Genomic DNA, 13,442 nt, shown 5'->3' on the forward strand with positions numbered 1-13,442 from the left:
TGGTTCTCTTATTAGTAAAGTTGTAACAATATTACATATGTTGCAGAATTGTTAATTAGAAGAAACATATATCTAACACACAAGGCATTTGATAGGTGATTGATAAATGGCATTTGCTCTAGGGGCGCCTGGGTGGCTCAGCCGGTTAAGCGTCTGCCTTCGGCTCAGGTCATGATCCCAGGGTCCTGGGATCGAGCCCCGTGTCGGGCTCCCTGCTCCACCAGAAGCCTGCTTCTCCCTCTCCCTCCCCCTGTTCGTGTTCCCTCTCTCGCTGTGTCTCTCTCTGTCAAATAAATAAATAAAATCTTAAAAAAAAAAAAAAATGGCACTTGTTATAGCTCTCAGAAGCTTGCCAAAAAAATTAAATCCCCATTAAATCATATGAGTTTTTCCAATGCATCCCCAATATTTCATTAAGGGCTTACAGATACAAGCACAGTAGCAGTCATTTTGATACCATAGAAAGAGACATAACTATATGGAAATAATGGTAATAATAAAGTGAGTCTCCTATGAATATTAGTAAAGTTTGCACCAGAATCAACCATGACTGCAAGTGAAGTGGAAGGGATTCTATTTCCATCTATAGTAGCATAGCATGTAGCAAACCAATGAATGCTCACATGAAGAAAAAGTAGGAAAAAAAGATTTAAAAAAATCTCTGAAAACTGCTGAGGCAACCAGGACTTAAGGGACCAAGATCCTAAAGAAAGGTGATACAGAGAGAGAGAAGAGTGAGCAAGTTTCTCTTGGGGAATTTCCAAATTTTTAGTTCTGGGTAAAAGGCTAAGAATCTGGTCAGGGTGTAGTTGCTAAGAGGCAGAATAGCTGAAAGAGTTTTTGGTAATCTCACAGGACAGAAAAGACAAACACATAGATTCCAGGGTCACCAATATAGCAAGAACAGGGAGAGAGGCACAAGGCAAACCTGAGCCACTGTCAAATTTTTTAAGATACACAAAGCAAACGGTTTAAAACCTAAGTAGAATGCCACTTAAAAATATGGTGTTTTCAATAGTCTGACAGTGCCAGGAAGACAAAAGTAAGAGTATATGACCCAGCAAAAAAGAGGGGTCCTACTGAACACCCCAGCCTCTCAGTTAAAATCCTTGGAGGGTTATATCCCCAAGAGTGGTGACAAACCAGTTGTATATTAATCTTAATAAAAATTGCAACACAGATGATTCATGGCAATTCAGTTGTTGATCAAATGAAGACGACCTGACCCTAGCTTCCTAACAGAGAAGAGAGTGAACCCTTTCTGAGGCTAGATAAAAGTGTCTGGACTGTTGAATCTCAGATCGGTACCTCTGAAACAAATAATGCAATATATGTTAAGAAAAAAAAGAAGAAGAAGAAGAAGAAGGTAGCGGGAGGGGAAGAATGAAGCGGGGGAAATCGGAGGGGTAGACGAACCATGAAAGACAATAGACTCTGAAAAACAAACTGAGGGTTCTAGAGGGGAGGGGGGGGAGGATGGGTTAGCCTGGTGGTGGGTATTGAGGAGGGCACATTCTGCATGGAGCACTGGGTGTTGTGCACAAACAATGAATCATGGAACACTTCATCTAAAACTAATGATGTAATGTATGGGGATTAACATAAGAATAAAATTTAAAAAAAATAAAATAAATTAAAAAAAGAAACACTTTTAGTCAAAAAAAAAAAGTGTCTGGAAACTTTGCAATTTTTCATATACAACAGGTTTTATTTTTTTTAATTTTTAATTTTTTTTAAAGTAAGTTCCACACCCAACATGGAGCTTCAACTCACCACCCTGAGATTAAGAGTCACATGCTCTACCAACTGAGCCAGCCAGGCACCCCACAATCAGATTCGTTTAATGAAAGATGACAAGACATACCAAGAAACAAGACAAACAGAAAGCCCAGATGATATAAACAGACCTTTGGATTATCTAGATCAGTACTATCCAATAGAACTTTCTGCAATGATGGAAACGTTCTATATGTGAGCTGTCCAATACTGCACACATATGGCTATTGGGTACCTGACCTGAAGAACTGAAATTTTAAAATTTTGTCACTAATTTACATTCACATATAAATTTAAATAGCCATATGTACCTAATAACTACTCTATTGGACATCACAACTTTAACCACTAATAGAATGCATAATTCTAATGAATGCATGTATTAGATGCACTAATAAAATGCATAATTCTAATCCATGCTTTAAAGAGAAAGGATAATAAAAATATTTGATTAATCCAGCAAAGGAGAAAAAAGCAACATAGAACAAATGAGGCAAACAGAGAGTATAATAGTATACACCCAAGTAGATCAGTAACTGTTAATTACAAAAAGAATCTATACTTTAGTAGAAAAACAAAGATTGTCAGACAGAAAAAAAAAATTACTATGTGCTATTTAGGACCATCACACTTTCAATTATAGGAAGTTCTTTAACTACCACCTCTCCTATCCACTCTCCCTTCTTTCCCTCTAGAACGCTCATTATGTTAAACAAATGCTCACCCCATCAGTTTATCCTCTATGTCTTAACCTTCTTTTCCCTAGTTTTCATTTTATTTATCTTCACTGTATTTTGGTTTTCTCAACTCTTTCCCCGAGTTCAGTAATTCTCATTTTTACTATGACCCATCACTTAACCCTTCCATCAAATTATTATTTTCAATAATTTTATTTCTAAGAGTTATTTTCAATTATTTCTCAAATTCACGCATTCTAATATCAAATATCCTATTCTTTCCTTTTGATTTTTACTCCTCCTTTTGTCAATAATATTAAGCATAGTTACTGTATAGTATTTCTCAGATTGTTGTATTTTCTCAAGTTCTTAAAGATCTGATTTTCTTCTTCACTATGTCTAATTCATGATGAATTATTTTCTCCTATGATTTATAAGTTTTAGTCACTAACTCTTCTTGAGAGTCCCTTATTGCCCTGGACTGTTGGAAGGATTGCTACGAAGAGTTTTACTGCTACTGGACATCCTAGGATTTCATTGGTGTGAAAGATAAGCATTCATACCAAAATCCTAGGAAGAATGTCAAATGAGACTTCACATCTGTATATGGAAAAATCTTGGAGCTTTGATTTATCAGGGGAACTTATATTAGTTTCCAGTTTTAGTGCTTAGTTGTTCTAATTCCCTTTTCGCTGAAAGAGAGCATTCCAAGTTCCTGACTTTATGCAGGGACTTCAGTTCTAACTTTCTGCCTCACACAAGCCAAAGTCTTGTCTTCTGTCCCCAGGAAATCTTTGACACTATAGCCTTTAGTTCCTAGGTGCTATATTCAGTCAGCAGCTCCCCTCCTCCAAGATACCAGAGCATCAGCTGGTAAGTTTATTGCTCTAGCTTTAACTTTCCTTTTCTTGAACCCAGTGACATATTACAAAAAAGTCTGGGTTTGCATTTTAACCCACAATTTCTTTTTGGTTATTGAGAACACATATCTCTGCTTTGACTCAGCCCACCAGGCTCCCAGAACTACCTTCATGATTTCTACAGTATGCTTTCTCCTCTCTCTGCCTCTACGCCTGAATTTGTTCACGTCAGCTTGCTCCTATGTCATCTCAGATCTAGAAGCTTCATTAGCTTACACAATATTTCCATTCATACCAATCTTATCTACATTTTTATAAATTTCTAAGGGAGAAAGAGAATCTCATTATAGTGTGCATTGCTATCTAGGTTGTTTTGTTTTGTTTTGGGTTCCCAGTAATTCTTTCCTAGTGTATAGAGATACAATTAACTTTCTATATTGATGTTTTGGGCCTTTGCTTAATTTATTAATTCTTGTAGTGATTTTACAGAATCTGTAGGATTTTATACATGGGTAAACACATTGTCCGAAAATAAAGTTTTACTTCTTCCTTTCCAATCTGTATGTCTTATTTTCTTCCTTTATTGCACTGGTTACAACCCCCAGTACAGTGATGAATAGAAAAGGCAAGCACCCTACTACCAAAGTAGCTTATCAGCTTCTCATGCCTTCTTATGTCTTCTAGATTTTCAAGGTGGGAGTCAAGCATTAGTTCATTATTTACTCTATTAAGCTCTCTAAATAATCTTTGAGAGCGCTCACCCATGTAAGTTTCTGGTGTAGGTCAAAGTATTACTGATCCATCCACCTTGTGAATATAATGGAGCAGAGAAGCAGCTTTCTCCCAAGAAATATCTTCCCTAATCCTCACCAGTTTATTTTGATCCTTTTATAAGTGACAGTTTCTTCTTTTCTTATTAATAGCCATGAAACTAGTTTTGGGTTATTTCTTTTGAGAATCTGAATATGGTTAATATCCCATCTCATTTTTTTTTTTATCTAATAGCTATCTCTTTACACTTTAGTCCAAACTTCTGAAGTAATATCCTTTAAAGTGCTATTATATCAGCATCCTTGATTCATTTGTACAACTGTCCAACCGCAATTGACCCAGTAAAATTTAAACGGTGGATCAATGTGATGGTCTGTCTTTACTCCTCAGTTAACTAGAAAGCTGAACACTGAGAAGAATACTCAAAACCGTACTAATTGTTACCCTTATCAAATGTGATCTCTCACCTTGGCTGAACTCTCATTTAGAGTTTCAATCCTTTACTCATCTTCAGTCAGTCTGCAATCTCATATCAAATAATGACTATTCTATACTTTCTTCCAAAGCTCCTACTCTAAGCTTCCCGTTAAATCAAGAGAATCAAGCCCATCAAATATGTTTCTCAAAATTCTCCTTCCATGCACACATTCACATATATCTCCACTTACTTTCTTTTAAGCTCCGAAGTTCAATGTCCCAACTCCTAAAGGTGAACTCCTCCATCTATAAGCTTTATCTTATTCCCTCTCTCCTTTGTGAGTCATTTTCTCCAATATCCTCTCCTGGATACCTTCAATCTCTCCACAGGCTTCTTTCCCACAGCTGGTAAAGATCCTCAATTATGTCTCTCTTCCTAAAAATAAAAATGTCTCTTTTCTCTCAGAGTCTTCATCTAACTAATGTCTGACCTCCTTCTTCTCACTGAAGACATTTGAAAATATTATTTATTCTTCCTGGCTGTACTTTCCAATCATTTTTCAACCATATGTAGTCTGGCTTCTACCATTTTATTTTATATTATTTTATTAATATTGGTTTTTTTCGATCAACAATAAACTCCTGGCTGTCAAATCCAATGGACAGTATACATTTCACAGGAACTCTCTGCTGCAATAGACACTATAGATTGTTCCCTCCTTCCTATTTCCTTCTTCCTAAATTCCCTATTTCCCTTTTTCCCCATGGCACCGTACTCTCAGGGTTCTCTAGTCTCGATCAATCACTCTGGTGTCTCCTATGTAATATTTCCCAAGGTCTGGCTTCTACCCAGTACTCATCTTAAACAGCATACTTTCCTTGTTAGACCTCACCTAATATCTTTATTTAACTGAAACTTAATGAACCATGAATCCAATTCCTCAGCAATAGAGTTTTAAAACTCATACATTAACTTGCAGCTGGACATTTTCTTGTAGTCATCCCACAGGCCTCATTCTCTTTATGTCCCATATCAAATTCATCATCTCCACTGGAAGTATCCCTACTCTGTATTCTCTGCTTCAGCTGGAGACACCATCATTCATCTATGATAGAAAGCTGGGAATCATTCTTCACTCCCTCCCCTTCACATCTATGTATAATATAGTATGGTAATTTAGAGATTAGTACTGAATAGGTCTCTGCTCATAATGCATTACCTATAACAGCAAGTTATTAGATGGCAAATTCATACGGTTCTACCTAGTTCTCAGTGTCTTTAAGGTTCTTTTTTTCCTCCATCTGTAAAATGGGGGAAAGTGTGATACACATTACACAGAGAATTGTTATGAAGATTAAATAAGGTAATGCATGCAAAACCCTCAGCCTCCCGCTTAATGTATAAGTGCTCAATATATATAGCTAGTTTTATCAAACTCAAAAAGCCCTATTTCCAATATATATCATGAATTTATTTCCTCTATCTCATCACAATTTACTCATTTATTGACTTAGCAAATTCTTATTGTATAACCATGTGTTCCAGGTACTAAGATGGAAATTACCTCATTTACTTATTTTGAGAATTCATGATGAACAAAGTAGATATGGCCCCTGCTCTAGCGGTACTTTCAGAATGGAGGGGAAGACACACTGTTACAAAGTAATTCAGTGAAGTCATAAAAAGTCAGCACATCATAGGCCCGGAGAGGAGAGAAATGTTGAAGAAACTCCTGGCAGAGTAAGCCATCTAAACCACAGACCTCAAAATGTCACTGTGCAAACTATTCTATGGCTCTTTATTGCCTTCAGGGTAAAGTTAAATTCCCTAAAATGACAGATTTCCCACTTCATCTGTTAGCACTCTTTATCTCTTTCATTTATGTCTTAACAATACTGAACTATTTATATTTCTCTATACAAGCCATGCTTTTTAATGTTTCTATGTCTTTGCTCCTGCAGCCCCTGAAATGTCCTTCACCCTCTCTCTGCCTTGGTAACTCTTTATACCAGCTGGGATTCAAAGAAAAGAAAGTCAACTCATACTAGTTTAAGAAAAAAGAGAAACTTATATGGATACTGGGGTATCTCATGAAACAGAACAGGAAAGTAGCTGCACATAAACCGTAGGCAACAAGAGAGCTAGAGGCTTGAATGCTGGGAGGATGCACTCTCTCCAGAGCTTGTCTGCGCCTCAACTTATGTGTGTCAATGCAATGTCAAAGTTCTTATGGTTGTTTTCCTCTAACAAAAGGCAGAAAACAAAGTAGCTGAGAGTTCTCCAGTTTCACTGGGTCCGGTGTTGAAAAATCCTAGGGAGGGACACTGATCAACCCAGCATGTTTATGGTGACCACTTGTGAATCAAAAATGTTTAGCCTAGGAATGCAGAGTAATAGTTTACTGAATGGCTGCTCTCAACATAACCATGTGGATATGGGAGGGAAGATTAAAAAATGCATTGAAACAGAATACATTCCTACTCTTCCTTTATGACTTAGCTCAGGTGGCCCTCCTCCAGGACTCACTCCAGATCTCCTTATTGGGTTGGATACTTGCATTCCATGCACTCTTACTGCCCCACCCGTACGCCTCATTGTCTCATACCGTCATTAAATTTTTTAATGATCTGTTTCTGTGTTGATCTCCCATGAACTCAGTGAGGACAAGTGTGTATCACCTTCGGTTTTATGCCCCAAACTCTGAAGACACAAAAACAAAGCAATAATGAAGGTATAAATTTACTGGAGATTTCTGGAAAAATGAGTAGATGATTACTTCAACTGACATGTGGACTTTATTTCTAAAACTCTAGATATAGGGGCGCCTGGGTGGCTCAGTCGTTAAGCGTCTGCCTTCGGCTCAGGTCATGATCCCAGGGTCCTGGGATCGAGCCCCACATTGGGCTCCCTGCTCACCCGGGAGCCTGCTTCTCCCTCTCCCACTCCCCATGCTTGTGTTCCCTCTCTGGTTATCTCTCTCTCTGTCAAATAAATAAAAATCTTTAAAAAAATAAATAAATAAATAAAAATAAAACTCTAGATATAAAAAGTCAACATTTCAAACTTTCTCTGGATTCAATTTACATTCATCCTTTTACAGAGCAAAATCAAGTGACTAATTAGAGAATTCCAAATCTTATTACATTGTTAGTTTCTCCTAGAAGTTATTAAAAGATAATCTATATATTTGATTACGTATATTTAAAATCACTTAAGTTACCCAATATTATGCAGAAAAGCATGTGAAAGCCACACAAATAAATTCCTAATATGCTTAAGGACTTTCCAAACCCAGCTCATTTGATAGCCTGTTGAAAAATAAGTTCAATAAAACCCCAATTCACTGATAGAGGCATTCTCTATCCTCCCCCGAAAAGCAGGAAAAGGTAGTATTTTTCTCATCACCATCACGGAATATATCAAATTTGTGCAAAAAAATGAACAAAAGGTAAAACAGCAAGGAGGAACTTGGTAAAAATTGGCAAAACAATGTTCTGCTCTCCCTCTGCTGGCTTCTAGGCAGTATTGCTCTTCAAAGATCTGCCCGAAGGCCTAATGAGGGTTCTCTCATATAATCCCTAAAAATATTTAGAACTGTTCATATTGTTCATCTAAATAAGCCCCCTCTCAGGCCAAAACATCCCCATCAAAACCATCAGTACCCACTTCTCTCATTAATAATGGCCAATATAGAAAACATGTAGACTCGAATGGCTTGACTCCTAATTTTCCAAGAGAGTAATTCAAAAGAGAGTTATATGTAATATTATATTTTCTGGTTTTCTAAGAATATGATTCTTACTCATAGATTGTGGTGTAGGCTGATAAAGCAGGGGAAACACTGCATTTTGAGCTAGATGACATGGGTAGGAGTCTTGTCTTTCCCTATCACTTACTGGTTGTGTAACCTTTACTAATTGTCACTTATATATTGGTTGTATAATATTACTATTTCTGGAGCTGAGTTTTATCAACCTCTAAATAAAGAAGCTGTGCAACAGGATTGTTGGATCCTTTTCCAGTTCTAATATTTTATGATTCCAAGTGCTGTTGAATTGCAAAATTTTAATGATTTATTTCTGCTTTTTCTTTATACCATTTGGGTCATTCTCAGACATGAGCAAAATGGTCGGAACTGTTTCTGTGATCATCAGCTTCCTTCCTTCATGTAGTGCCAAACACACTGTGGACATGCAAACGAATCTTAATTGATACAATAATGATTATGATGGCAATGAAGAGCCCAGGGATTTTAATTCGAGCCAAATTCTCTCCTGGTTATATGGCTAGTATTTTGAGTAGCAGCTGTGAACAGATCTGCATTTCCTTCCCCCACACCACCCCCACAACAGTCTGAAATCTTTGCTTCAAATGAGAAAAATCAGAAGCTAAAAATTCAGCTTCAATCTGTCCTACTGTCCAGTCGTTAAATTCCCTATGTTGCATTTCTTTAAATCAAACGGCTCTTAAATATCGTTGCAAGGAAAGACGGTACAAAGTGGTGAGAGGGAAGTCAGAAGATACAAGTTCAAATAACAACAAATAATAACTCAGGTTAATATCCATCTTTCAAGATTAGAACATAGCATGTCACGAATGATAGAACATATGTGAGCTGATCACTCCAGTGTTTCCAGATATAATGAGAGGTTCATAAATAGTAGCAAGAGTAATTATAGCTACCAGTTACTGAGAGCTTACTGTGTGCCAGGTACTTTCTGTGTGTGTGTGTGTGTGAGTGTGTGTGTATTAATAAGATATATACATATATATGTGAAGGGTACTGTGATATTGTGATACTGTAATCTGTAACAAGAAATTTATATTTGGTCTTGGTCTCCTTTCCTACCAGGAATTTAAAACCCTTGCAATTTCCTAAGTGGTCAGTTGTGATAAAAGTGTCTTTTGTGATTCATAACAAGCCCCTTAAACCACACCATAGTTTATGTTAATGAAGGGACTATTGAAAAGCCACAAAGGTTGGGAGGGAAATGGGGCTGGAGATTAAGCTAATCACCGGTGGCCAATGATTTAATCAATCATATCTACTTAATGAAGCCTCCCTAAAAACCCAAAAGCACAAGGTTCAGAAAATTTCCCAGGTTGGTGAACAGATGTAAGGTTCTAGGAAAGTGGTGTACCCCAGAGCGGGCATGGAAGTTCTCTGTGCCTCTTCCTACATACCCTGTCCTATGCATCTCTTATCTGGTGGTTCCTGTTATACCGTTTTCTAATAAACTGGCATCTATTAAGTAAAATGTTTTCCTGAGGTCTGTGAGCTACTCTGGCAAATTAATCGAACCTGATTTATAGCCAGTGGATCAGAAACACTTATGATTAGGATCTGAAGTGGGGAAGGGGCAGTCTTGTAGGACTGAACCCTTAACCAGTGGGACCTGACATTATCTCCCAGCTGGTATCTCAGAATTGCTGTAATTATTAGTACTGTTGCAGTATTGTGTCTACAATACCTCAAACTTAGTCACCAACAGAAATCACAGATTTTTTGTATCAAATTAAAGTTGTAACAGATATCTTGAAATATTATTTATATTCATAACTACTTTGAAGTGATGGTCATTATCAGATTTGGTACTAGACTATGATATTTTATGCAGTTTTTAAACATATCTGCTAATTTTTTTATATTCCTCCCATCAAGAGGTAGGAGCTATGTTCCCACCTCTTGAATCTGGACCAAGCTCAGTGACTTGCATATAACCAACAGAATGAGGTGGAAGTGACAATTCATGACTCCAGGGGATAAGTCATAAAACGCTACGCAGTTTTCACCTTGCTGGAACACAAGCACTGGGAGCTCTGAACCATGTAATAAATCCAGGTACCCTATGGTTACTATGCTATCAGGAAGACCAAACAAGCCTAAGCAGAGAGACCTGAAAGACAGAGAGAGCGAGCAAGTTGACCAGGCTCCAACTATTCTTGTTTTGATTGGTAGAAATGTGTGTATTACAGTCTCTCTACTCTGGCAGATGGGAACACAAACTATTCCCAGCCCTGTGCAAGCATCAGAAAGGGTTTGGCCTACTGCTTTGTGGTGCCAGGTCTCATGGAGTTTCAGTCTTCATTGCACGGATCAATACTCAGCCAAAGGACAAGGGGAAAGCTACACCTGGGCAGACCTCTCTCGGTGCCACTTCCTCCTCTCTGATATCTTCTCAATGGCTTCCCTCAATTCCCATCTGTCTCCTCCATTCAGTGAAACCACTGGTCTCTGTTTAAATTCCCTCCCTGTTCTGCCCTCCAGGCAGTAAGCTGGAGTCATTGTAGGACTTACCTTATTTCTCTTCTCTCAAGGATCACAATTCTGTATTGTCTGTTGTCTAATGTCTGAAAAACAGTCACTTCATATATTATGCCCAATTTTCTAGTTGTATCCAGGGGGAAGGCAATTCTGTGCAAGCAGAAGTTCAAATATAACTGTTAAACCTTACATAAAAAACTGAATTATGCTATCTGATCTTAAATTCATACTCAAAAGTACAAAAAAAAAAGCCCCTCATACTATATTATTAATAGCAAATATTCCCAAAAATATTCTCTATGGTGGCTCTTATCATCTCTAACTTCCCATTCTTTACCTGGGCATATTCTGGCTTCTTCACTGAAAGAGTTCTTATCACACTATCTATGACCACCGTTATTACTACAGCTAAAGATTACACTTAAGTTCTTTTCTTAGTTGACCTTCTACAGCTGTGCTATCCAATATAGTAGCCACTAGCCCCATGTAGCTACTGAGTACCTGAATTGTAGCTAGTTCAAATCAAGAGGTGCTAGAGGTATGAAAGGCACACCAGCTTTCTCGGACTTTGTATGAAAAAAGAATATAACATACCTTATTAATTTTATATGAATTACATGTTTCAATGTTTTAGATATAATGGGTTAAACAAAATAGAGTTCTAAAATTAATTTCACCTGCTTCTTTTTACCTTCGTGATACGGCAACTAAGAAAACGTGACTCGCATTATACTTCTAATGACCAGTACTACTTTATAGCAACCTCTTGTACTAATAAAACCCCTGCTTTCAACTCTCTCCTTCGACGGTTTTTGGGACTCTGCTCTTCCCTAGTTTTCCGGCTACCTCACTGTCTGCTTCTCAGACCTCTCTTCTGAGACCTAAAACTATTGTTCACAAGCTTTGGCATGCTGCAAGATCACCTAATTGCTTGCCAAAAATGCAGATTCTTAGAGCTTATCTGTAGAGATTCTAATCTAATCTGGCACAAACATTTCTTATTAAGATTCTCAATTTTGTTCTCATCTCCTGTTTTTTTCCAACTGCTTACTACACATCTTGGGGATGTCTCAAACTTAACATGTCTAACATTTAATTCTTTGTCTCTATTTTCCCTAACCCTTTGTCCTCCTAGTTATCCGAGCTAGAACCCTAAAATCATTCTCTCCTTCTACCTCACATCTATATCTAATCAGTTATAAAATCCAAGTAAATCTAATTGCTTAACCTCTATCCTCTTTATGCTTCCTTAAATCCCTTACTTCAGGGCGCCTGGGTGGCTCAGTTGGTTAAGCGACTGCCTTTGGCTCAGGTTGTGATCCTGGAGTCCCTGGATCGAGTCCCGCATCGGGCTCCCTGCTGGGCAGGGAGTCTGCTTCTCCCTCTGACCCTCCCCCCTCTCATGTGCTCTCTCATTCTCTCTCTCTCAAATAAATAAAATCTTTAAAAAAAAAAAAAAAGAAAAAATAAATAAATCCCTTACTTCAGGGTTTCTCAATCTTGGCACTACTAATATCACAACAGTTCTTTGTTGTGAAGGACTGTCTTGTGCTTTGTAGGATGTTTAGAAGTTTCCCTATCCTTACCCCAGTAGTTATCAGTAGCACCCCCTACTTTGAACAACCAAAATTCTCTCCAAACATTACCAAATGTCTTGGGGGTGGGGGGTGGGGAAATCACCTCTAACCCCATAGAGCCACTGCATTAGTTGACGGAGGTCCTCATTATTAATCACCTGCATTAGGGCAAGAGATTCCACCTGGCCCTCCTGCCCAGGAGTGGACCTCTTCCCTATTTTCCACTCTCCTTATAGTTTTAGTTTTCTTCAGTATAAAATCTAGTATTTTTTTTCACTTTTTAAAATTTTTTAATTCCAATATAGTTAACATACTGTGTCATATTAGTTTCAGGTGTACAATTAGTGATTCAACAGTTCTGTACATTACTCAGTGCTCCTCTTGATAAGCGTGCTCTTAATCTCCTTTACCTATTTCACCCATCCCCCCACCCACCTCCCCTCTGGTAACCCTGTTTTTTTTTCTTTAATTTTTTATGCCCCAAAAAGGGTACTATCTGTCTACTTACCTCTCCAGCTTCCCACTCCAACTATACTGAATTCCTTGCAGTTTCCTTAAGGATGGAAGAAAGTCAGAAGTGTTAGAAGAAGTGTTAAGTACACTAGTAGCTTATGAGATAAATGCAAAACTCCTAGGATGTTTTATATAGAGTATGAGTAACTATGTACTTTGTGAAACATAGGCAGAATTGTGTTAAATATACATAGTAAGTTAGTAAACTATAAGGCATGCCAAAGTTAAATAAAAAATATGATGGAAGAGGGTCATTTATAGTCAAAAAGGGATAGAAAAACTAAGGTATGAATAACTGCCGTCTCTGGGCTGAAAGTTTTGTCAGCCCTAAATTAGCTACCCATGACACCTAATACAGTCTCATATGTATGTGCTCCATCCAAGAAATACAAATAAAATCAGTGGTCTGTTCATCAAACTAACTAGTAGGCTCTGGTTGTGGCCAGGCATGTTTCCCTGCATAGCCAACAGAGCAGGCTATGCCACTGGCCCAAAGCACTTTCCACCTGTGGGTCTCCTTGCTATAAGCTCAACTCTAGTCCTTATAAGCATATCATCAGTGGAAAACGCTGATGTGGCAGACAG

Source organism: Mirounga leonina, unplaced genomic scaffold, assembly GCF_011800145.1.
Source record: "Mirounga leonina isolate KUSES-001 unplaced genomic scaffold, KU_Mleo_1.0 Mir_166, whole genome shotgun sequence".
NCBI classification, from domain to species: Eukaryota; Metazoa; Chordata; class Mammalia; order Carnivora; family Phocidae; genus Mirounga; species Mirounga leonina.